The sequence below is a fragment of the Loxodonta africana genome, chromosome 22 (assembly GCF_030014295.1).
Source record: "Loxodonta africana isolate mLoxAfr1 chromosome 22, mLoxAfr1.hap2, whole genome shotgun sequence".
Taxonomy (NCBI): domain Eukaryota; kingdom Metazoa; phylum Chordata; class Mammalia; order Proboscidea; family Elephantidae; genus Loxodonta; species Loxodonta africana.
The window spans coordinates 14,854,757-14,879,896 of record NC_087363.1 but is presented as its reverse complement, the minus strand read 5'-3'; the positions used below and the strand labels follow the sequence as shown (position 1 = coordinate 14,879,896).

General features: G+C 37.3%; 1 protein-coding gene across 32 annotated transcripts in view; it reads left to right on the top strand.

Annotated features, from left to right (window-relative positions):
- Positions 1–25,140, top strand: part of SLMAP (sarcolemma associated protein) — a 159,762-nt gene that overhangs the window by 20,306 nt on the left and 114,316 nt on the right. Inside the window, exon 1 of one of the 32 annotated variants that reach the window (XM_023547594.2) lies at positions 19,501–22,142. The exons of the other annotated variants lie outside the window; for them this stretch is intronic. The gene's annotated coding sequence lies outside the window, so the exon portion shown is untranslated. Of the gene's footprint in view, positions 1–19,500; positions 22,143–25,140 lie in introns of those variants that run through there. 32 annotated transcript variants of the gene reach the window in all.

Below are 25,140 nucleotides of genomic sequence, written 5' to 3'. Positions count from 1 at the left end.
GTCTGTAAAGAAGGCAGTTGGAATTTTGATGAGGATTGTGTTACGTTTGTAGATTGTTTAAAATCAGGAAGTGTTAGTCCTCTTACTTTGTTCTTCTCTTCCAACATTGTTTTTGCTATTCGGGGCCACTTGACATTCCATATAAAGTTGAGGATTTGTTTTTCTATTTTTGTAAAGAAGGCTGTTAGAATTTTGATTGAGATTGCATTCAATCTATAGATTGCTTTGGGCAGTATTGACATCTTAACAATATTAAGTCTTCCAAATCGTGAACATGGAACATCTTTCCATTTATTTAAACCATTGCCATTGAGTCCATTCCGACTCATAAAAAAAGAAAATTAGCAACCCTGTAATTGCATTTATTTAAGTCTTCTTTAATTTCTTTCAGCAGTGTTTTATAATTTTCCTTGTGTAAGTCCTTCACATTCCTTGTTCAGTTTATTCCTAGGTATTTTATTCTCTTAGATGCTATTGTAAATGGAATTGTTTTCCTAATTTCCCTTTCAGATTTCTCATTGCTGGTGTATAGAAATCCAGCTGATTTTTGTTTGTTCAGCTTCTACTCTGCAAGTTTGCTAAATTCCTTTATTAACTCTAGAAGTTTTGACGTTAATAGGATTTTGATGAGGAAAGTACTGCATGTGAATGTCCAAGTCAGAGGCAGATGTTAAGTGATAGGACCTATGTTAGAATTTCGGTATGAAATATATTTTAAAGCATAAAACTTTTGTAATAGTAATAGTCTTAGCATTTTAAATTAATACTCTAAGCTGAGGCTTATTTGTGATTGTCAGTTTTATGGAGGTAGGGTTTTCAGATAAGCAAGGGTTAAGCTTACTGGCATTGTATTTGATTTTAATAATTTCTTTTTCCCCCCTATTCCTTATCAGTGATCTGATTGGAGAGCTGTGTCAAAATGGCATAGTGGTTAAGAGCCATGGCTGCTAGTGAAAAGGTCAGCAGTTGAAATCTACCAGGCTCTCCTTGGAAACTCTACGGGGCAGTTCTGCTCTGTTCTATAGGGTCACTATGAGTTGGAATTGACTCGATGGCAATGGGTTTGGTTTTTAGTTTTTATTTTTAGCTGCAGCTATTTTGAATATCGATATAACAATAGGTAAACTATTTGAGCACTGTGTAAGAAAGTGATTAAAAAGTGCCTTTCTCCACTTGATGGCCTTTGGGTCTTTGTTGAAGATAGGTAACAGTAGGTAGATGAATTTACATGTGGGTTCTCAGTTCTGTTCCATTGCTAGGTGTATCTGTCATTGTACTAGACCAGGCTGTTTTGACCACCATAGCTATCTAGTAGGTTCTGAGGTCAGATAGTGTGATTCCTCCTACATTATTATTCCTGTTCTTCAATAGTGCTTTACTTATTCAGAGCATTATTCACAGTAGCAAAAAGATGGAAACAACCTAAGTGCCCTTCAACAGATGAATGGATAGACAAACTATGGTATACACGCAATGGATATGACACAACAATAAAGAACAATAATGAATCTGTGAAGCATCTCACAACATGGATGAATCTGCAGGGCATTATGCTGAGTGAAGTAAGTCAATCACAAAAGAACAAATACTGTATGAGACCACTGCTATAAAAACTCATGAAAAGATTTATGCACGAAAAGAAACAATCTTTGATGGTTATGAGGGAGGGGAGAAGTTGGGAGGGAAAAACACTAAACAGACAACAGATAAGTGGTAACTTTGATGAAGGGTTAAGACAGTACGCAATACTAGGGAAGCTTGTTGAAGGCAAGGCCATGGAAGCTCTAAAGATACATCCAAACTCCCTGAGGGACCAGATTACAGGGCTGAGGGCCGTGGGGACCATGGTCTTGGGGAACATCTAGCTTAATTGGAATAACATAGTTTGTAAAGAGAATGTTCAACATTCAGCATGAGTAGCGTCTGGGATCTTAAAAGCTTGAGTGGCCATCTAAGATACTCCACTGATCTCATCTCTTCTGGAGCAAGGGAAAATGAAGAAAACCAAAGACTCAAGGAAAAGATTAGGCCAAAAGACTAATGGACCACAACTACCACAGCCTTCACCAGACTGAGTCCAGCACAGCTAGATGGTGCCAGGCTGCTATCACTGACTGCTCTGACAGGGATCACAGTAGAGGGTCTTGGACAGGGCTGGAGAAAAATGTAGAACAAAATTCTGACTCACCAAAAAAAAAAAAAAGAGGACCAGGCTTACTGGTCTGACAGAGACTGGAGAAAGCCCAAGAGTATGGCCTCCGGACACCCTTTTAGCTCAGTAATAAAGTCACTTATGAGGTTCACCCTTCAGCAAAAGATTAGACAGACCCATAAAACGAAACGAGACTTAAACGGACACACCAGCCCAGGGGTAAGGAAGAGAAGGCAGGAGGGGACAGAAAAGCTGGTATTGGGGAACCTAAGATTGAGAAGGGGAGAGTGTTGACATGTCATGGAGTTGGCTACCAGTGTCACAAAACAATGTGTAAGTTGTTTAATGAGAAGATATTTTGCTCTGTAAACCTTCATCTAAAGTACAATTAAAAAAAGCACTGTTCAAGTGCTAGGTGGTGGTGTTTTAAAGATTAGTATATGTTATTATAAAAATTAGTTTCATGCTTTTACTGTTCCTAATTATTACCATCTTGTCAAAAAAAAAAATTTTTTTTTTTTGTCATCACAGTGGGACAGAGGCTTAGGTGCAGACTATTAGAGATTTCAATAGAGAATTACTTCCTGAAATGGTTGCCTTTTTGTAGATCTGCTGGTTGGCTGTTCCCCCCTGTGATACATTTAAAAGTCTATAATTCTGGTATTTATGTCCTGCTACCAAAATAGTATTCCCCAAACCAAAATATTTAGTCTTGGTACCTGAATGTTGGGGCTGGAGAAGAAAGCCTTATAGTTTTTTGTTTTTTTTTTTAATAATTTGTATTGAGCTTCAAGTGAATGTTTATAAATCAAATCAGTCTGTTACATATAAGTTTATATACACCTTACTCCATACTCCCACTTTTTCTCCCCCTAATGATTCAGCCCTTCCAGTCTCTCCTTTCTTGACAATTTTGCCAGCTTCCAACCCTCTCTACCCTCCCATCCCCCCTCCAGACAGGAGATGCCAAAACAGTCTCAAGCGTCCATCTGATACAAATAGCTCACTCTTCATCCGCATCTCTCTCCTACCCACTGTCCAGTCCCTTCCATGTCTGATGAGTTGTCTTCGGGAATGGTTCCTGTCCTGGGCCAACAGAAGGTTTGGGGACCATGACCGCCGGGATTCCTCTAGTCTCAGTCAGACCATTAAGTCTGATCTTTTTGTGAGAATTTGGGGTCTGCATCCCACTGATCTCCTGCTCCCTCAGGGGTTCTCTGTTGTGCTCCCTGTCAGGGCAGTCATTGGTTGTGGCCGGGCACCACCTAGTTCTTCTGGTCTCAGGATGATGTAAGTCTCTGGTTCATGTGGCCCTTTCTGTCTCTTGGGCTCATAGTTATTGTGTGACCTTGGTGTTCTTCATTCTCTTTTGATCCAGGTGGGTTGAGACCAATTGATGCATCTTAGATGACCGCTTGTTAGCATTTAAGACCCCAGATGCCACATTTCAAAGTGGGATGCAGAATGTTTTCATAATAGAATTATTTTGCCAATTGACTTAGAAGTCCCCTTAAACCATGGTCCCCAGACCCCCACCCTTGCTCCGCTGATCTTTGAAGCATTCAGTTTATCCTGGAAACTTCTTTGCTTTTGGCCCAGTCCAGTTGAGCTGACCTTCCGTATATTAAGTATTGTAGCCTTATATTTTTTAAAGTCAGCCAGTTTAAAAAGACTTGCTGGAAGAGGGTTCTCTTACCCTTTTTGGAATCAGTGTCATAGCTTCAGTTTTAGCTTTTGTTCTGTTGTACGTAGGGTCTCTGTAAGTCAGAACTGACTCTTTGGCATCTAACAACAACAGTAATACCCTGATAACATGTTGCCGTCGAGTCCAACTCATGTAACCGAAACTGTCAGCTTTCTTTGACTTTTGAATTTCCTGGTTTTCTGGGGAGTTAGGCTGGATAAACCTGAGCTAGGTATGGCCCTAGGCAATGCAGGGATACAAAATAAAATTTTATATAGCGTTTATATATGTTTTACATTGTTACTTATATTTTCTGTTGCTATCACATTCACTAATTTCACTAATGTAGACTTTGTGGTTTTTATCTATTGCTGTTTAAAATAAGGTTATGTTTGGGGTAAGTTCTCTGGATTTAAATTTTCAGCCTGTTGTTATTCTAAATCAGATTTATTAAGTGATGGTTTAATGCTTTCTTTGAGAAAGTTTGCCAGTTGCCACAATTGTCAGTGATTTATCCTCTCTTTCAATACTTTGAACTTTGATCATGCTTAATCACAAAATTTAACTCTTAATTGTATACTATTCTCAGTAAGCTCTTTAATTCTTATGACCCTAATTAGTTTATAATCTCCTTAAAGGCAGCTGATAACAGCCTATGCTACCTTGTACCCCTATAATATTAGTACAGTGCTTGGCATGTAGTAGATGGTTTAAAAAAAAGTATTGCCAGTACAGTATCTTTTTTCCAAAGAAATGACAGAAATACTAGCTTAAGGAACGTGTCCATTTTTTTTCAAGCTGCTTAGAGGAAAATATCTTTTTAAATAAATTTATTTTGTTATTGTTGAGAATATATACAGCAAAACATACACCAGTTCATAAGTTTCTACAAGTACAGTTCATAAGTTTCTACAAGTACAGTTCATTGACATTGGTTACATTCTTCCAGTTGTGCAACCATTCTCACCCTATAGGAGAATAAGTTTATGACCTTAAGGATTGCTGAGATAATTCACAAAAGGAACACATTGAAAGACTGATAGTCAAAATTAATTTTGCTCATCAAAAGATAGAATGAAAAATGTGAAGAAAAAAAACTAAGGGAAGATACTTAAAATACATTATTGCTTGCAAAAGAGGAGTATCTAGGCTATAGAAAGAACTTACTCAAATAAATTTTAAAAAAGGACCCCCCCCCCAAAAAAAAAACAATAAAACACATAACAACAGCAGAAAAAATAGAAGACACAAATAAGATCAAACCTGGTAACTTGGAAACTGTAGATTTCAACCATGGGATACCATTTGTCCTCATTTAAAAGGCTGGATGATATCAAGTGTGGGTGACCCTGTGGAGTCATAGGAGCTCTGTCATACCCTGCTTTTGATATGATGAGCTATACTGATTGGTTTTTTTAATATTAAATCAGCATTGCATTCCTAGGATAAACTCCACTTTGATGTGATGAATTATCCATTTTGTTTATCGTTGGATTTGATTTGCTGGTATTTTGTTGAGGATTTCTGTGTTGCTTCATGAAAGATTAGTCTTAAATGAAACCATCTGTTTGTGTTTTATTTTTTTTTTTCTGGAAAGGCTTTTAATTTATTTAGTAAATATAGGGTTTTTAAGTTACTTTTTTCTTAATTTTGGTAATTTGTCTTTTAAGAAATTTATCTGTTTTATCTAAGCTGTTGAGTTTGTTGGCATAAAATTACTCATAATATTATCCTTTAATATCTGTACAATCTGTAGTGATGCCACTTCTCTCATTCCCAATATTGGTAGTTTTTGCCTTTTTTTCTTGATCACTCTGGCTAGAGGCTTATCAAACTTTGTTGATCTTAAAGAATCAGATTTTTCTCTGTTATTTTTCTGTTTTCTTTCTTACCGATGTCTGTGCTTTATTATTTCGTTCCTTCTGCTTACATTGGGTTTAATTCCCTCATGTTATTTCTAGCTTCTTAAAGTGGAAGTTAGATCATTAATTGGAGACTTTTCTTCTTTTCTAATAAAACCTTATAATGGTATAAGATAAACATTTTGATAAACGATTTCACATTATAGTGCCATACTTGGGCATACCTAATGACCCAGTAGTCCCCCTACTAGATATCTATTCTAGCAAAAGTTTTATATGTGCACCAGGAAACACGTGCAAGCATATTTGTAATACCGTTTTTTCATAATAACAGAAAAACTGGAAATAATCCACGTGCCCCTTAACAGCAAGATGTAAGCATGTCTATTGATTTATACCATGGAATACTGTACAGTAGTAAACATGAATGAAGAATAGCTGCATGTGTCAGTATACATGAATCTCAGAAATGTTGACTGAAGAAAAAGCAAGTTGCAAAGGAATACTTACACTATGATGTCAGTTAATATAAATTTCAGAGTCACGATACTTACTCATACATCTATTTTATTACATATATAGTAATAGAGGAACCCTGGTGGTGCAGTGGTTAAGAGCTTGGCTGCTAGCCAAAAGGTCTGTGGTTTGAATCCACCAGCCACCCCACCAGCTGCTCCTTGGAAACCTTATGGGCAGTTTTACTCTAATTTTTTTTTTTTTTTTATAGGGTTGCTATGAGTTGGAATCAACTTGATGGCAGTGGGTTTGGTTCGGGGTAGTAATAGAATGATAAACATATGTTCTTATGGGGGAGGCAGGTAGTTAATATAAAAATAGCTAAAATTTGCACGCTGTTTTGTGCTGGATAGTATTTTAAGTACTTTAAAAACATATACTTATTTAATCATCATAATTAAATGAGTACCTGCCATGAAGCAGGTAATGTTATTCTTATCTTGTAAATGAGAGCGCTAAGGTGCAAAAGAATCTTAACTTCCCAAAGTCACACTGCTAGTAAGTGGTAGAGCTGGTAATCAAACCCAGGCAGTCTGCCTCCAGAGTCCGTGTTCTGAACCACTAAACCACTCTGCCTGGAGAGGGGCAGGGGGCTTTCTCAAGCTGAGTGTCGGGTACCTGGATGTTTGTTTATTATTCTTCGGTTTTTATTCATATGTTTATATTTTTGTATGTATGCAGTATTTAATTAAAAAATTTAAAAATAAAGGTAAAGCTATCTGAAAAGGAATGTATATTGTTAGGTAACAAAACAACAAAGTACAGCACAGTGTTGATGATAATCTACCTTTTGTGTAAAGGAAAGAAAACTAAGAATTTATATTTGTATTTGTTTATGTATTAAAAAACTCTGGAAAGATGCCTGAGAAACTGGTGACCATGGTTGCCTGGGAGTCGAGTAGGGGTGGAGAACTAGGCTAATGTGAGATAGGGGTGACAGAGAGACTTTTTGCTCTGTATCATTTTATTTTTTTGAACCATGCAAATAAACCACCTATTCCAAATAAGTAAACAACTAATTAACTTAAAGAAATGTGTTTAGCATAGCTGTTTTAGGTAGATTTAGACTTAAGCTCTTTTTTTCTGGGACTCAGATTTATTTATTTGTTGGATGTAGAGTATTTCTTTAGGAGATTTGGTCTTACAATCTCTTGAAACAGAGAAATAGAGAAATTCTGGGAATCAATTTGATAAGGACATGTCCAGTGAGCACTTTTTCAGTTAAATTCCCAAAGTCTTTGCAGAGTCTCTTCTTTTCCAGTGCTATTTCAGTTCTGTCTTGATTACTTTGTGCTTCTTTTGGATGTTGTGTGTTTGTAGATGGAGTTTTCCTTTTAATGAGAAGGTGTATTTTAGCTTTAGGCAACAGCAGGTAGAGGCAGTGTCACTGCGGAGCCACAAAGGAAGTTGGAGCAGATGAACCCTATTCTAGAATTGAGAAATGTACTATGAATATCCCACGTTTAAAATCCTGACTTTTACGGCTCCTTGTTAATAATGTAACCTTATATTTAGACAGCTTTATAATTTAACAGTGCTTTGGTACTGTGACTTTGAGCTTTCTGACATCATTTACTTAAAATTAAAAAATAGGGAAAGTTAGTGTGTAGGTGACTTAAGGTGTTCCTTTAAAAACAAATTCTTTTTTTAAGACACATAAGCATGTTAAAAAATTACTGGTTAAATCAAAATCTGCAGACGTTAAGCTTGAGATTAATAGTATAATTATACTATTTTAAAGAAATGGTTAAAGCCACGTACTTAAAAATTGATCCAGAATTAAATTGAAAGAAAAAAGTTTTTATAGTTAATCTTTTGTAGGGCTGTTGGAAGAAATACGATATACAGCATACTTTCTCAACCCTGGCTGCATGTTAGAATCCGCTGGGGAGCTTTTAATAACCATCCATGCTTGGGCCCTACCCTAGAAATCCTGACTTAATACCTATAACCTATTCATATTTTTAAAATCTGTACATTGTTATTAACTATGAAGACAATGTTGGTGTCACGAGTGTACTATTTTGATGGAGTTCTGAGCAGTGATAGTCCACTATGCTATTCATACATTTCTGCATTGAATGGAATAACGTGATAACTTTTGTCATAGGCATTTTTTCCCTACTAGGACTACTGATGATACTAGCTAAAAAAAAAAAAAAAAAAGTTCTAAAAACCACTTTAAAAAATACGAGGGAGAGGAGGAGTGGGGATGGAAAAACACTAAATAGACAAGTGGTCACCTTGGCGAAAGGTAAGACCAAAATCAGACCAAACCTGTTGGCTGTCCAGTCGATTCTGACTCATAGTGACCCTGTAGGACAGAGTAGAACTGCCCCATAGAGTTTCCAAAGATAGACTGTTTCCCTGAGATATTCTTTAAACCTTAAACCAAAATTATCCTGTGAGGTCCCCTTTTAGCTAAATAACAGATTGGCTCATAAAATAATGAATATCACCTGTGAGTAATGAGCTTCTTTTAAAAAACCATCTATGTGAGACCAAATGGTCAAATGCTACTCTAAAGCAAAGATGAAAAGATAAGGAAACTGGCGTACTAAAAATGACATAACCAGAACGGAATGAATGGGAGTGATGACACATTGTGAAAAATGCAACCAATATCACTGAATAATTTGTGCAGAAATTGTTAAATGGGAATCTAATTTATTGTGTAAACTTTCACCTTAAACACGGATCAAGTGTGACATTTGGTTACTAATGTTTGTAAAATGCCCTTACAGGTGCTGTTGGCAGTGAATTTTATTTGTAAAATTAGTATGAAACTTGAATTGATGTGTTGTTATAGTTTTAGATGCTTTAGAATAAAAATAATGCACGTTTAGGAAAAATCATGAAGGTTGAGATGCTTTGTAGTGTTACGTTAATATATAAAGTATCGAGGTAAATGACCTTATGTGGCTTTTAATGACTGTACCCTGGCTATGGAGAAAATTGCTAAGAAGATGTAGTGAACATAAGTATTCATTGTTTCTTTTTAATTTTTTTTAGGTGAAAGTTTACAGCACAAATTAGTTTCTCATTCAAAAATTTATACACAGTTTGTTCTGTGACATTGGTTGCAATCCCAGCAATGTGTCAGCACTTTCCGCCTTTCCCTTTATACCCCAGGTTCCCTATGTCCATTCGTCTAGGTTTCCTGGCACATCCTGTCTTCTAGTCTTTGCATTTGGTCAAGTGTTGCCCATGTGGTCTCCTATATGTAATTGAACTATTTAGGTACATCTAAAAAAAAAAATTTTTTTTTTTATTAATCCGTATGAAATTCAAAATTCAGATATATTGTAATAGATTAGGAATTACACCAGTCAGAATAACAGCATAGTTTTCTGATACCCCGAGGAAATGAGTCATTTTAGAAAATAGTGTTTTCTGGTGAGTTAAAAAATTGCCCTTTTGCACCCAGATAATTTTTGGATAGAAACTTGCCTAAAGTGGTTGCATATTTTCCTGTTGCCTTAAATAGAATACAAACCTTTCCTTAATGGCCTAGTCGTATTCAGTAATAGAGTAATGCACTTAGGGGCACTAGAAGTTATAAGTTTTTACGCTAGTGCTCAGTGACTTTAGATTATCGTGTTTTAAAATTACTAGTGTATGTGTTTTTGCAGTGTTTTGGTTCTTCCGGGTTGTTACGTTAGTTTTCCTTGTCAGCCATTCCTATTGGAACTGTTTAGAAACAGAATAACTGAACATATATGTAAAGGAAAAGCCTGGATCTATGAGAAAACATGTGAATATTACAGTACATGAACTTGGGCAGCTGCTCCCACACTTCTGTCCTTCCTGATGATCAAGTGGATATGTTACACCCACCCCTCACTTACAAACATGGTTGGATTCCAAAGACCAGGTCATTATGTGAAAATCAGCGTTATGCAAAAATGGAGGGTGACCATATCAGATCCCAAAATGGAGGATAACTACATCATTATATAACTGCCAAATTGCATCGTAATGTAACTGCCAAACCACTGAGAATCATGGCCCAGCCAAGTTGGCACATAACCTTAACCTTCACAGTCAGTGTTACCCTCGCCTTGCACCTTGGCATTCATTACTGCCAGAAGTACATTGTTAATGTGTAAAATAGTCGGATAGTAGATTTTTTACTATTGTTGTAAATGTGAAATGTCAGATAACGATATGGTCAATAAGTGAGGAGTAGGTGTATAAGTAAAGTGGCATTATTGGAATCTCTGATAAATATGTTCATGAAACCTTTTAGGAAAATGTTAAGACCAGGTCTTCTGTGAAAATCTTAACAAATGGCCATGACAGATCTCAGCTTTTCCTTATAAGTTATTTTTTTAAATAATTTTTATTGTACCTTAAGCAAAAGTTTACAAATCAAGTCAGTATCTCACACAAAAACCCATACCTTGCTACACACTCCCAATTACTCTCCCCCTAATGAGACAGCCCGCTCTTTCCCTCCACTCTCTTTTCATGTCCATTTTGCCAGCTTCTAACCCCCTCCACCCTCTCATCTCCCCTCCAGGCAGGAGATGCCAACATAGTCTCAAGGATCCACCTGATCCAAGAAGCTCACTCCTCACCAGCATCCCTCTCCAACCCATTGTCCAGTCCAATCCATGTCTGAAGAGTTGGCTTCGGGAATGGTTCCTGTCCTGGGCCAGCAGAAGGTCTGGGGCCATGACCACCAGGGTCCTTCCAGTCTCAGTCAGACCATTAAGTCTGTTCTTTTTATGAGAATTTGGGGTCTGCATCCCACTGCTCTTCTGCTCCTTCAGGGGTTCTCTGTTGTGTTCCCTGTCAGGGCAATCATCGGTTGTAGCCAAGCACCATCCAGTTCTTCTGGTCTCAGGATGATGTAGTCCCTGATTCATGTGACCCTTTCTGTCTCTTGGGCTTGTAATCGCCTTGTGTCCTTGGTGTTCTTCATTCTCCTTTGATCCAGGTGGGTTGAGACCAATTGATGCATCTTAGATGGCTGCTTTTTTAGATGGCTGCTTGCTAGCATTTAAGACCCCAGACGCCACTCTTCGAAGTGGGATGCAGAATGTTTTGTTAATAGATTTTATTATGCCAATTGACTTACATGTCCCCTGAAACCATGGGTGGTCCCCAGGCCCCTGCCCCTGCTACGCTGGCCTTCGAAGCATTCAGTTTATTCAGGAAACTTCTTTGCTTTTGGTTTAGTCCAATTGCACTGACCTCCCCTGTACCGTGTGCTGTCTTTCCCTTCACCTAAAGTAGTTCCTATCTACTAGCTAATTAGTGAATACACCTCTCCCACCCTCCCTCCCTCCCCCCTCTCATAACCACAAAAGAATGTTTTCTTCTCAGTTTAAACTATTTCTCAAGTTCCTATAATAGTGGTCTTATACAATATTTGTCCTTTTGCAGCTGACTAATTTCACTCAGAAGAATGCCTTCCAGGTTCCTCCATGTTATGAAAGGTTTCACAGATTCCTCACTGTTCTTTATTGATGTGTAGTATTCCATTGTGTGAATATACCATAATTTATTTGTCCTTTCATCTGTTGATGGGCACCTTGGTTGCTTCCATCTTTTTGCTATTGTAAACAGTGCTGCAATAACATGGGTGTGCATATATCTGTGTAAAGGCTCTTATTTCTCTAGGATATATTCCCAGGAGTGGAATTGCTGGATCATATGGTAGTTCTATTTCTAGCTTTTTAAGGAAGCACCAAATCAATTTCCAAAGTGGTTGTACCATTTGACATTCCCATCAGCAGGGTATAAGTGTTCCAATCTCTCCACAGCCTCTCCAAATTTATTCTTTTGTATTTTTTGGATTAATGCCAGCCTTGTTGGAGTGAGATGAAATCTCATTGTAGTTTTGATCTGCATGTCTCTAATGGCCAACGATCGTGAACATTTCCTCATATATCTGTTAGCTACCTGAATGTCTTCTTTAGTGAAGTGTCTATTTATATCTTTTGCCCATTTTTTAATTGGATTATTTGTCTTTTTACAGTTGAGTTTTTGCAGTATCATGTAGATTTTAGACATCAGGCACTGATGAGAAATGTCATAGCTAAAAACCTTTTCCCAGCCTGTAGGTAGTCTTTTTACTCTTTTGGTGAAGTCTTTGGATGAGCATAGGTGTTTGATTTTTAGGAGCTCCCAGTTATCTAGTTTTTCGTTTACATTCTTTATAATGTTTTATACACTGTTTATGCCAGGTATTAGGGCTCCTAACGTCCTTATTTTTTCTTCCATGATCTTTATCGTTTTAGATTTTATATTTAGGTCTTTGATCCATTTTGAGCTCGTTTTTGTGCATGGAGTGAGATATGGGTCTTGTTTCATTTTTTTGCAGATGGATATCCAGTTATGCCAGCACCATTTGTTAAAAAGACTGTCTTTTCCCCATTTAACTGTTTTGGGGCCTTTGTCAAATATCAACTGCCCATATGTGGATGGTTTTATGCCTGGATTCTCAATTCTGTTCCATTGGTCCATGTATCTGTTGTTGTACCAGTACGAGGCTGTTTTGACTACTGTGCAGGTATAATAGGTTCTAAAATCAGGTAAAGTAAGGCCCCCCACTTTGTCCTTCTTTTTCAGTCATGCCTTATTTATCTGGGGCCTCTTTCCCTTCCATATGAAATTGGTGATTTGTTTCTCTATCTCATTAAAAAATGTCCTTGGGATTTTGATCGGAATTGCATTAAATGTATAGATCGATTTTGGTAGAATAGACGTTTTTATAATATTAAGTCTTCCTATCCACGAGCAAGGTACGTTCTTCTACTTATGTAAGTCTCTTTTGGTTTCTTGCATAAGTGTACTGTAGTTTTCTTTGTATAAGTCTTTTACATCTCTGGTAAGATTTATTCCTAAGGATTGTGTCTTCTCGGGGGCTACTGTAAATGGCATTGATATGATGATTTCCTCTTCCATGTTCTTTTTGTTGGTGTAGAGGAATCCCAACTTTTACTTCTTCCTTGCCAATCTGGATGCCCTTTATTTCTTTATCTAGCCTAATTGCTCTGGCAAGGACTTCCAGCACAATGTTGAATAAGAGTGGTGATAAAGGGCATCCTTGTCTGGTTCCCGATCTCAGTGGGAATGTTTTCAGGCTCTCTCCATTTAGGGTGATGTTGGCTGTTGGCTTTGTATAAATGCCCTTTATTACGCTGAGGAATTTTCCTTCTATTCCTGTTCTGCTGAGAGTTTTTATCATGAATGAGTGTTGAACTTTGTCAAATGCCTTTTCTGCATCAATTGATAAAATCATGTGATTCTTGTCTTTTGTTTTATTTATATGGTGGATTACATTAATTATTTTTCTAATGTTGAACCATCCCTGCATACCTGGTATGAATCCCATTTGGTCATGGTGAATTATTTTTTTGATGTATTGTTGAACTCTGTTGGTTAGAATTTTGCTGACGATTTTTGCATCTACATTCATGAGGGATATAGGTCTATAATTTTCTTGTGGTGTCTTTACCTGGTTTTGGTATCAGGGATATGGTGGCTTCATAGAATGAGTTTGGTAGTATTCCGTCCTTTTCTATGCTCTGAAATACTTTAGCAGCAGTGGTGTTAACTCTTCTCTGAAAGTTTGGTAGAACTCTGCAGTGAAGCTGTCTGCACCAGGGCTTTTTTTTGTTGGGAGTTTTTTGATTACCTTTTCAATGTCTTCTTTTCTTATGGGTCTGTTTAGTTGTTCTACCTCTGTTTGTGTTAGTTTAGGCGGGTAGTGTGTTTCTAGGAATTCATCCATTTCTTCTAGGGTTTCAAATTTGTTTGAGTATAGTTTTTCATAGTAATCTGATATGATTCTTTTAATTTCAGTTTTTTTTTTTTTTCTGTTGTAATATCGCCCATCTCATTTCTTATTCGGGTTATTTGCTTCCTCTCCTGTTTTTCTTTTGTCAGTTTGGCCAGTGGTTTAGCAATTTTGTTGATTTTTTTAAAAAACCAGCTTTTGGTCTTGTTAATTCTTTGAATTGTTTTTCTGTTTTCCATTTCATTTAGTTCAGCTCTAATTTTTATTATTTGTTTTCTTCTGTTGCCCGTGGGTTTCTTTTGTTGTTCTCTTTCTATTTGTTCAAGTTTTAGGGATAATTCTTTGATTTTGGCCCTTTCTTCTTTTTGGATGTGTGTATTTATTGATATAAATTGGCCTCTGAGCACCGCTTTTGCTGTGTCCTAAAGGTTCTGATAGGAAGTGTTTTCATTCTCATTGGATTCTATGAATTTCTTTATTCCATCCTTAATGTCTTCTATAATCCAGTCTTTTTTGAGCAGGGTATTGTTCAGTTTCCAAGTGTTTGATTTCTTTTCCCTGCTTTTCCTGTTACTGATTTTCACTTTTATGGCCTTACGGTCAGTGAAGATGCTTTGTAATATTTGAATGTTTTGGATTCTGGTGAGGCTTGCTTTATGACCTAATATGTGGTCTATTCTAGAAAATGTTCCATGTGCACTAGAAAAGAGAGTATAGTTGGTTGCTGTTGGTTGGAGTGTTCTGTATATGTCTATGAGGTCAGATTGGTTGATTGTGGCATTTAGATCTTCCGTGTCTCTATTGAGCTTCTTTCTGGATGTCCTGCCCTTCACCGAAAGTGGTGTGTTGAAGTCTCCTACTATTCTTGTGGAGCTATCTCACTTTTCAATGCTGATAGTTTGTTTTATGTACCTTGCAGCCTTGTCATTGGGTGCATAAATATTTAATATGGTTATATCTTCTTGGTGTATTGTCCCTTTAATCATTATATAGTGTCCTTCCTTATCCTTTCTGATGGATTTAACTTTAAAGTCTATTGTGTCAGAAATTAATATTGCCACTCCTGCTCTTTTTTGATTGTTGTTTGCTTGATATATTTTTTTCCATCCTTTGCATTTTAGTTTGTTTATGTCTGTAAGTCTAAGGTGTGTCTCTTGTAGGCAGCATATAGATGGATCATGTTTTTTAATCCATTCTGCCACTCTCTGTCTCTTTATTGGTACATTTAGTCCATTTACATTCAGGGTAATTATGGATAGGTATGAATTTAGTGCTATCATTTTGATGTCTTTTTTTGTGTGTTGACAGTTTCTTTTTCCCACTTGCTCTTTTTTGCTGAGTAGATTTTCTTTACATATTGTCCTTTCCTCATATTTTTTGTTGTTGTTTTTGTTTCTGCTGAGTCTGTATTTTTCCCTTGTATTTTATTTTGATGAGTAGGATAGTTTGTCTCCTTTGTGGTTACCTTATTATTTACTCCTATTTTTCTAAATTTAAAACTAACTTTTATTTCTTTGTATTGCCGTATCTTCCTCTCCGTGTGGAAGGTGCATGATTACATTTCTTAGTCCCTCTTTATTATTTTAATGTTGTCTACTTTTATATAACAACATCGCCATTACCCTGGGTTGGGCTTTTTTTTTTTTTTTTAAACTTGCTTTGTTTTTTTGGATTTCCCTGTCTGGGTTGACCTCTGGTTGCTCTGCCCGGTGTTCCAGTCTTGGGTTGATACCTGATACTGATTTTCTAACCAGAAACTCACTTTAGTATTTCTTGTAGTTTTGGTTTTGTTGTTACGAATTTCCTCAACTTGTGTTTATCTGGAAATGTCTAAATTTCACCTTCGTATTTAAGAGTCAGTTTTGATGGATATGTGATTCTTGGCAGGCAGTTTTTTTCCTTCAGTTTTTTCAATATGTCATCCCATTGCCTTCTTGCCTGCATGGTTTTTGCCGAGTAGTCTGAGCTTATTTTTATTGCCTCTCCTTTGTAGGTGACTTTTCGTTTATCCCTCGCTGCTCTTATAATTCTCTTTTTATCTTTAATTTTGGCAAGATTGATCATAATATATCTTGGTGACTTTCTTTTCAGATCTACCTTATGTGGAGTTCGATGAGCATCTTGGATAGATACTTTCTCATCTTTCACAATATCAGGGAAGTTTTCTGCCAACAAATCTTCAACAATTTTCTCTGTATTTTCTGTTATCCCTCCCTGTTCTGGTACTCCAATCACTCGTAGGTTATTTTTCTTGATAGAGTCCCACTTGATTCTTAAGGTTTCTTCATTTTTTTTTTTAATTCTTTTATCTGATTTTTCTTCAAATATATTAGTGCCAAGTGATTTATCTTCGCGTTCAGAAATTCTAGCTTCTACTTGCTCAATTCTGCTCCTCTGACTTTCTATTGAGTTATCTAATTCTGTAATTTTATTGTTAATCTTTTGAGTTTCTGATTGCTGTCTATGGATTTTTCCAGCTTATTAAACTTTTCATTATGTTCCTGAATAATCTTTCTAATTTCTTCAGTTGCTTTATCTGTGTGTTCCTTGGCTTGTTCTGTGTATTGCCTCATTTCCTTCCTGATGTTTTGAAGGGTTCTGTATATTAAACTTTTGTATTCTGCATCTGGTAATTCCAGGAATGCACTTTCATCTAGAGGATCCCTGGATTCTTTGTTTTGAGACCCTGTAGAGGTGATCATGGTCTGTTTCTTCATGTGACTTACATTGACCCTTGTCTACCAGCCATGTATAAGTTATTTTATTAGTTTATGCTTGCTTATTGTGTTGTAGCTGCTTGCTTTGTTCTGTTTTTGTATACCCCTATGGGTTGATGGGGGGGCTAGCTTGATTATTTTCGCCTTTGTAGCTCTGTTGTCCTGTCCCCAGCTGGCTAGAGCTGTTATCAGGTATATCAGTCTAGGAGTCCATTCAGTTTTCTTGTATGAATTTAGCTCAGGTTTCCAGGTAGCTGATATCAAGTGGGTGGTATAGGCTCTGTCCTACAGTCTTAAAGGGGCAGGGGTGATTGGTGTATATACTGGTATCTGATTGCAGCAGGAGCTCACACTCTGAACAAGGCAGGGGGCTGAGAACCAACCCCCATGTGTCTCTGAGGAAAACACGTCTCTGTTCCCTAGAGCATGCTGGTGGGTGGGTTCTGCAGAGGGACCATGGGCACCTAATGTTTTTGGTTGTAAGAACTGGGAGGTACCAGTTATCTTTGGAAACCCTGTCGCGGGTGGCTGGGTGACCTGACTGGAGCTACCAGTCCTTAGGTCCCTGTTGTGGGTAGGCGATGACCTTGTTTAATAGGCAAAACAATGTCAAATGTCGAACACCCACCTCTCCACTGCACAGCTGAAATGGTTGGAGTTTGCCGACAAGGGCCTGTTCTCTCGAAATGGGCCCACAGAGGTCCTTGCAGAAGTGAAAGGTGCTTAGGTCCATGGACAATTATGCCTGGACCGGAGCTGCTTCTATCCTGAGCTGCCCCGGTTAATGGAGCTAGCAAATTATATTTTCCCCCGAGTTGCAAATTTCTTCCTTTCCTAAGGCCGGGAGGATGGCTGTAGGTGCTCACCAGGTTCTATCTCAGGCCCAGGGATTCAGGCGCTGAAGCTGGCTTGGCGGGGTGGCGGGGGGGGGGGGGGTGGCGGGGGGGGGACGTGCTGTAAAATGTACCCAAATACTTAGCTTTCGCTGAGAGCGCGCAGTCCTCCTCAGGTTCTGGAGGTGTGAGTGGGCTGTGTGGCTGGCTGCTTCTCCCTGAGGAAACTGCGGCCTATCGCTAGTATCAGCCGGTTGCCGCCGCCACCGCCACTGCTCTGGGAATGGTGCCTGAGGGCTCCCCGTGATTCAGGTCCGGTAATTCCTCTCCACTTCTGAACGGCCTCTTCCTCCCCCTGCCCCTCAGTTCGGTGTCTAAGCTTGCCTTTGATGCTCAGGGCTCCCAGCTTGTCACAAATATACTCCTTTCACTTGTTTTTTGGGGTCTTTGTTGTAAAGAAGGCTCCACGGAAGCGTCTGTCTATTCCGCCATCTTGGCTCCGCCTCTCTTTGTAAGTTACTTTTTGTTACATTTTCAAGTGAACTATTCAGTTACATTTATTGGATTATATATGATATATGGAAACCCTGGTTGCATAGTGGTTAAGAGCTACGGCTGCTAACCAAAAGGTTAGCAGTTTGAATCTAACAGGCGCTCCTTGGAAACCATATGGGGCAATTCTGCTCTGTTCTATAGGGTCGCTATGAGTCGGAATCAACTTGACGGCAATAGGTTTGGTTTTTGGTATATGATATATAAGTTATAGTTCTTTTAGCAAACATTTATCAGTTTTCTACTACAGGGGCTAGAGATGGAATGTAAAAGTGCCTGAGTTCTTGAAACCTAATGTCTATTTGAATAAGATAGTAAAATACCTTTTAGTGTAATATTTTAGTAGTGGCCTGTGCCTGGATGTTGTGATGTTACAGAAGAGGAACATCGAAAGCAGTGTATCAGTTTATGCTAGTTTATCCCGTGGTAATAAACACCTCCAAAGCCTCAGTGACTTAAAACAATGAAGATTTATTTCTTGCTCCTGTTAGGTGTTTAGGTAGATTACAGCTCTGTCCACAATTGTTATCCTTGCTGGGATTCAGATTGAAGGACCAGCCTCTACATGGACATGTTCTGGCAGTAGAAGGAAAACAGCATGCAGAACATGAAAATACCATTAAAGCTTCTGTTCAGAGGTGGCATACATCACTTCCATTCACATTTCATTGGCCAAAGCAAGTCACATGACCAGGCATGATGCAGTTGGACAGGGAAGTATAGTTAATACTTGTATAGGGAGGGGCAGTGGAAGAAATGAAGACAGTCGTACATTCTGCCGCATTCACCGTACTTCACAACTGAAAATGAAAACGATGTACCTACTGGACTTATCAAATAGAATGCATTTTAGCAAAATAAAAAAGCCCGAAGAAGGGAGCGGGCTGACTCATTAGGGGGAGAGTAAATGGGAGTATGTAGTAAGGTGTATATAAATTTATATGTGACAGACTGACTTGATTTGTAAACTTTCACTTAAAGCACAATAAAAATTATTTAAAAAATTAAAAAGAAAAAAAGCCCTTTATGACCAGTATAATATCGGTAAGGTAGATAATTTGTATTTACCTTGAAGGTGAGGAAATTAAGGCATGAAGAAATTACCATTTAAAGTAGTATTGTCCTTTTCATGAGAGAGAGAAGACTATATCATTGATAAACTACTTAGTATCTTTCGTGAATAGCTCTGAGATCCGACACTGGACACAGGATTGGTAGTGAGTTCCTCGTACCCCATACCCACACGCACATCTCTTCAATCTACTTTATCTTGCCTATTCATCTGCTTTGTCCTGGACTGACTCTATATCAACCATATTTTCAAACCCAAGACTGGGATAGATTAGTTTGCAGGGTCAGATATTAGAGAATTTAAAATGGGGTGACATAAATTATATAACTTTTTTTTTTTTTTTTTGGGCATCCCAGTGTTGAAATGTTGAGGTTGAAATGACCAGTGGGTAAGGCATTGAACAAGGAGGGATTAGAACGGCTTCTCAGGAGGTGACATCTTAGACAAGTGTTCCAAGAAGAGCAGGGGCTTGGCATGCAAATGAGAGAAAGGTGGATTGTCTGAGAAACCTTGAGTAATTTTGTGTGACAGCTTATGGGGGTGGAGGCAGATGAGGCTAAAGGTAGACTGGGACCAGGCTGTGAAGGATTTCAATGTCATACTGCTTTTTTTTCCCTTTAGGACAGGTGATGAGTTCTTAAAGATTTTAAAGTGTACCATGGCATGATTTTATTTTTAGAAAAGCAGTCTTGGTGGTAATGTGGAAGACATTGGAATTGTGCCTGGAGGCAAGGACACCAGGTAGAGTGATGTAGTGGGAAGGACAGTTAGAAGAAATAAATCCCTGGGATGCAACCAAGTCATCTGGACGTAGGGAGGCAGATTCAGGAGTTATCAGCCAATGTATAGAAGGCTACAGGAAATATACTCCCAGGAAAGTTTGTACATCTCTAGAAAACTAGAGGTTGAGGAAGAACCTGGGGATGATCAACGTTTGAACAGCCGGCAGAGAAAAAGAAAACAGACTAGGAAGAACAGCCCGAGAAGTAGTAGGACCAGGAAAGATTTGATTTATGGCGTACAAGGAAGGGGAGAGTTTTTGAGAAGGGCGTTAATAGCACTCAAGTGCCACCTTATAAGGGCTGAAAGTACTGCTTGGGTTTGGCAGATAGGGATCTCTTCAGTGGCCTGGAGGCTGTTCAGTAGAGTAGTGGGTATGGAAGTTCCTTGGCAGTGGGTTAAGAAGGCAGTTAAGTGAGTGGGTGTAACACCTCTGTAAGTGCTTGCCTGTGAGCAGTACAGAGGGTAATTAAGGACATTTTCATATGAAGGATATGTAAGTGTTTGTACACTTCAGTGATGATAATTTGTTTTTTTCTCCAGTTTCAATTGTTGCTATTCCTAAGGAACCAGTGGTAGTTACCAACATGAACGCAGGGAAAATGTGGCATGAGAAAAGCCATACAGGTCAGGCACTCCATGTCCAGATTAATTGCTCAATAGACTGTCAAATGTAAGTTGAAATCTCACTGAGTTAAATATAATTTGTGCAAATGGGCCATGAGTCAGAGATGTCAGAAATATACAGGAACTTTAAAACGTTAATTCACCACAAATTAGAAATTCAGTAGCCATAGATGATATTTCCTAGTACTTTTTTTATGTTCCGGTTTTTTAAGCTAGGGGATTTGTCTTTGCATTTCGGTTGGTAGAACAAATAAATTCTACACAGTTTGTATATAATGTGTATGTGTATATAGTATGTACTGTGTTCAGAGCTTATGAATGAGAGGCTCTCTGCTTAAATCTAAGGATGACTGACAGTTATTTTATATGTGGCCAAAATAAAAAATTTTTATCACCGATCTTATAACATTCAACAAAAAGCTTAAATGCTTTGGTGTCCAGCCTGACAAACACCAAGTTTTATAAAGGAATTATAGAAAGATATAAGCCAAGGTCAAAAAATAAAATAAAAATTGAAGTAAACCCATTGAAGTACCATGGTAAAATCAGGAGTCCTGGTGGTGCAGTGGGTAAGTGATACATACGGCTGCTAACCAAAAGGTTGGCAGTTGTAATCCACCAGCCGACCCTTGGAAACCCTAGGGGGCAGTTCTACTCTTTTCTGTAGGGTTGCTATGGGTCTGAATCGACTCGACAGCAGTGGGTGTGGGGTATGGTAAAATCTTAGTCTTTTTGCAGTGAAAAATATGTTTTGTGAATTAATCGCATTCTATTACTTTTTTTTTATTACTTAATTTTAGGTTTCTTTGGTCACTTATTTTCTGTTTATAAATTTTATAATAGCTTTCCAGTTTTATATTCTGGGTTTTGTAAATGCTAAATATGTGACTCTTTATTAATATACTTTATACGTAAAGTAAAAATGAAGATATCAAACAATTATTAATTAAACATGTATAACTAATAATTCCCCTGAATTTATATATGTAAAGTGAGGTCATGCGCATAGAAGTGTTTTATAAATTAGGTAGTTAGAAATTAAGTAGTTAATTTTTAAGTGTAGGAGAGGTATAAAAATTCAATCTAAATTTAATAGAGAAACATAATTAAGTTACTTCAGAGCAAAGAGGTAAAATAAAAATACGTTCAACTTCAAAGAGCTGAATCCATGAATATGAAGATAATATAGATGTACCGAAATATATATTTTAAATACATTTTATGAGTTCTAGGATCGGAATCGACTGGGTGTTTAGGATGGAAAAAATTATTTTGGGTTGGGGGGAATAAGGGCAGAAGGAGATTAGCACATGAAAGGAAAGGCTTTTCATGGGTTTTGTCCTGTGTAGATAGCAGCAGTCTTTGAAAAAATGTATCATTTTATACAGCCTTTTTACAGTTCTGAAACTTAGTACTGCTACTTCTTTAACTTGCACAATGCTGTCTATTGTAAAGCATGCATGTCAAAACCCAGAATCTGCACTGTCACTTCCTTATTGTAAATCCGGCTCTGCTACTAAAGTTAATATGCCCGAGACAGAGTGTAAATTCCTCAGGGTCTTGAAAAAAACTTTGAGAATGGAAAAAAAAAGTTAAGGTATGAATAATTTTCTAAGGTATGACTATTCTTTTATACTTTTTAAATATTTTCAATATTTAATTTTAAAACACCATCAAATGAGCTCTTTATCCTCTTCTGTCAACAAAAAGCTCCAAAAATTGGTTACCGTTTTTGATACAGCGTCTCCGTTAACTCAGATCAAGTACTTAAGATTTACGTCCTTTACTAAACTTTAGAGCTTGAAATTGATTAAAATAAAGATATATGAAAATGCTGTTGATTCATTATTAATGGGAAGCACAGCACATTTCATCACAAATTTTGTTTGGTATTTTGGGTGGAATAAAGTTCTAATAGGAGGAAATCTAAAACGGTCTTCAGATGTGAGAAGTCTAACAGTGAGTGTTAGTATGCCTTTTATTGTGTTCAGAGGAAATTGTTTGAATTTGAGCTGTAGCTTTAATTACATGCCTACTACCTGCAGGTATCTTGTTTGAAAAGAAAAATGAGATGAACTAACCAGTGACATTTGTCATTATGCTAACAATAGAGTACTTTGGTTTAAAGAAGAAAATTTTGTAATAATTGTGTTGAATATTTGAATGGAACCGTCTTAGTGATATTTTTATGTGAAACACTTTTTGTTTTGATATTATTGATTTTACTATTTGTATGACAGGATTAGAAACTTTATACAGGTAATAATGCTTTAAAATAAGATTAGTGTTTTTTTCCTACAGGTAAACTTACAAGTAAATTAGCAGAATCAGTCGTTACTAGGAATTATCCCAGTTGTAACGTTTGTCACTGTTGTGGTTTTTTCTTTTCTGTTCCATTAGACTGAATTCCTTCAAGGCGAGGACTTTGTCTTATTCACTATTGTATTCATTGTTTTAAGTTTAGGTAATACTGAAAAGGTTTTTAACAGTTTTGTATTTTCTTCTCAGATCTCTTAGATACTGGTTTGTCTATTATATTTTACTTAAACTGTATCTTCTTCTGTAGCGAATATTACTGTCTAAATTGTATGTTCCTTTAACTTAATTGTGATGAGTTCTAATGGTTATTTATTACCATTTAAATAGTGAACCCTTGAAGAAGTATATCGACTCAATTTTTTCGTTATACTAACAGTATAAAAAGTAAAGGAAATTTATTAATACATTTAAGCAGTTAACAACACAAGCAAGTTGTGTCGGCTTTTTATGTGTCTTCAGTCAGTTTGGTATTTGAGGGAAATTCTTTTCTTCCCTTAAGCTCTAGTTCTACATCTCAAATATCTGTGACTTCCTCACCCATTAAAATTCTGAGTTCTTCCTCCTAATCTAGATGTGAATTCCTAAAACACTTGTACAGTACTTTTACAGATTTCAGAGTGCAGTCAATTCATTTAGCTAACGTTACTTAGTGCTCCCTATGTGCCAAGCACCATTCCAATTGAACAAAACAAAGTCCCTGCCCCAGCATTAAAGTGCACAGTGTGCCGTCATCCATCTTTCATCACCACTGCAGCCCATTTAGGACAAATGGGGGCGCTTCTGATTTATTGACAGGGAACCCAGCATGGTTCATCTCATGCTGTAACTTTGCTGTGGAAGAGCAGTACTTTCATGTATCTCGAAACTGTTCTGGTTAAGTTTTAGTTTTAAGCCTGATTATTACTGCTTTGCATTTGGTGAAATCTGTCCATGCTTTCTTCAGTTTTCTAAGTTTACATCACATATGTATCTTCTTAACTGTGTTCTTTACTAACAGGTAAATTTTCACTTAAATTATTTCAAGTCAGAAGGGGAAAAAAAAAAAACCCAAACCCGTTGCTGTCGTTTCCAACTCATAGCGACCCTATAGGACAGACTAGAACTGCCCTATAAGGTTTCCAAGGAACGGCTGGTGGATTCAAATTGCCAGACTTTTTGGTTAGCAGCCAAGCTCTTAACCACTGCACTACCAGGGATCCAGAGAACTTAAATGAGTCGAATGGTTTTCTTTTGGTGGTTATTTTTTCCTTCCTACTCTGAAACTTACTTTTCCATTTTCCTTAATATTCATTTTAATAAAACCTTTCAAACTTCTGTTTGCATGACACTGTACATTCCTGGTTCTTAATTTTCTGATTGTTTTCACATCTCTGTCCTTGTCTCTTCCATTGTCTTTGGTTTCCACAATGACTCTTTCTCTATCATTTGACTTTTCTCCCTGGATTTGTTCTCAAAATTCAAATACTTACAATCTTAAACTACCACTTCAAAGCACTTTGTTTCCAAATTTATATCCTTATCATGGATTTCTTAACCATTATTTTAGTTTATTTTTAATATTTTAAAGTGTACAATTCAGAGGTTTTTAGTATAGCCACAGAATTGTGCAGCCATTACCACCTAATTCCAGAACATTTTCACTACCCCAAAAAGAAACCCCAGACACATTAGCAGTCAATCTCCATTTTCCCCTCTCTTCAGCTCCTGGCAACTACTAATTTACTTTCTTTTTCTATAGATTTGCCTATTCTGGACATTTCATATAAATGGAATCGTAAAACATGTGACCTTTTGTGTCTGGCTTTTATCATTTTATCATTTAGTTCACCATGTTGTCGCATGTATCAGTACTTCATTCTATTTTATTACCAAATAATAATCCATTGTATGGATTTACCACATAGTGTTTATCTCTTCTTCAGTTGATGGATATTTGCATTGTTTTCACATTTTGGCTACTGTGAATAATGCTGCTATGAACATTCGTGTACAATCTTTTGTGTGGACATATGTTTTCAGATCTCGTGAGTAAATACCTAGAAGCGGAGGTGCTGGGTCGTATATTAACTCTGTTTAACATTTTCAGGAACTGACAAACTTTTCTAAAGTGACCATACCATTTTACATTCCCACCATAAGTGTATGAGGGCTCCATCTCTCCACTTCCTGGCTAAGGTTTGTTATTGCCTTTATTGTACCCATCTAGTGGGTGTGAAGTGTTATCTCATTGTGGTTTGGATTTGCATTTCTCTAATGACTAACGATTTTGAACATCT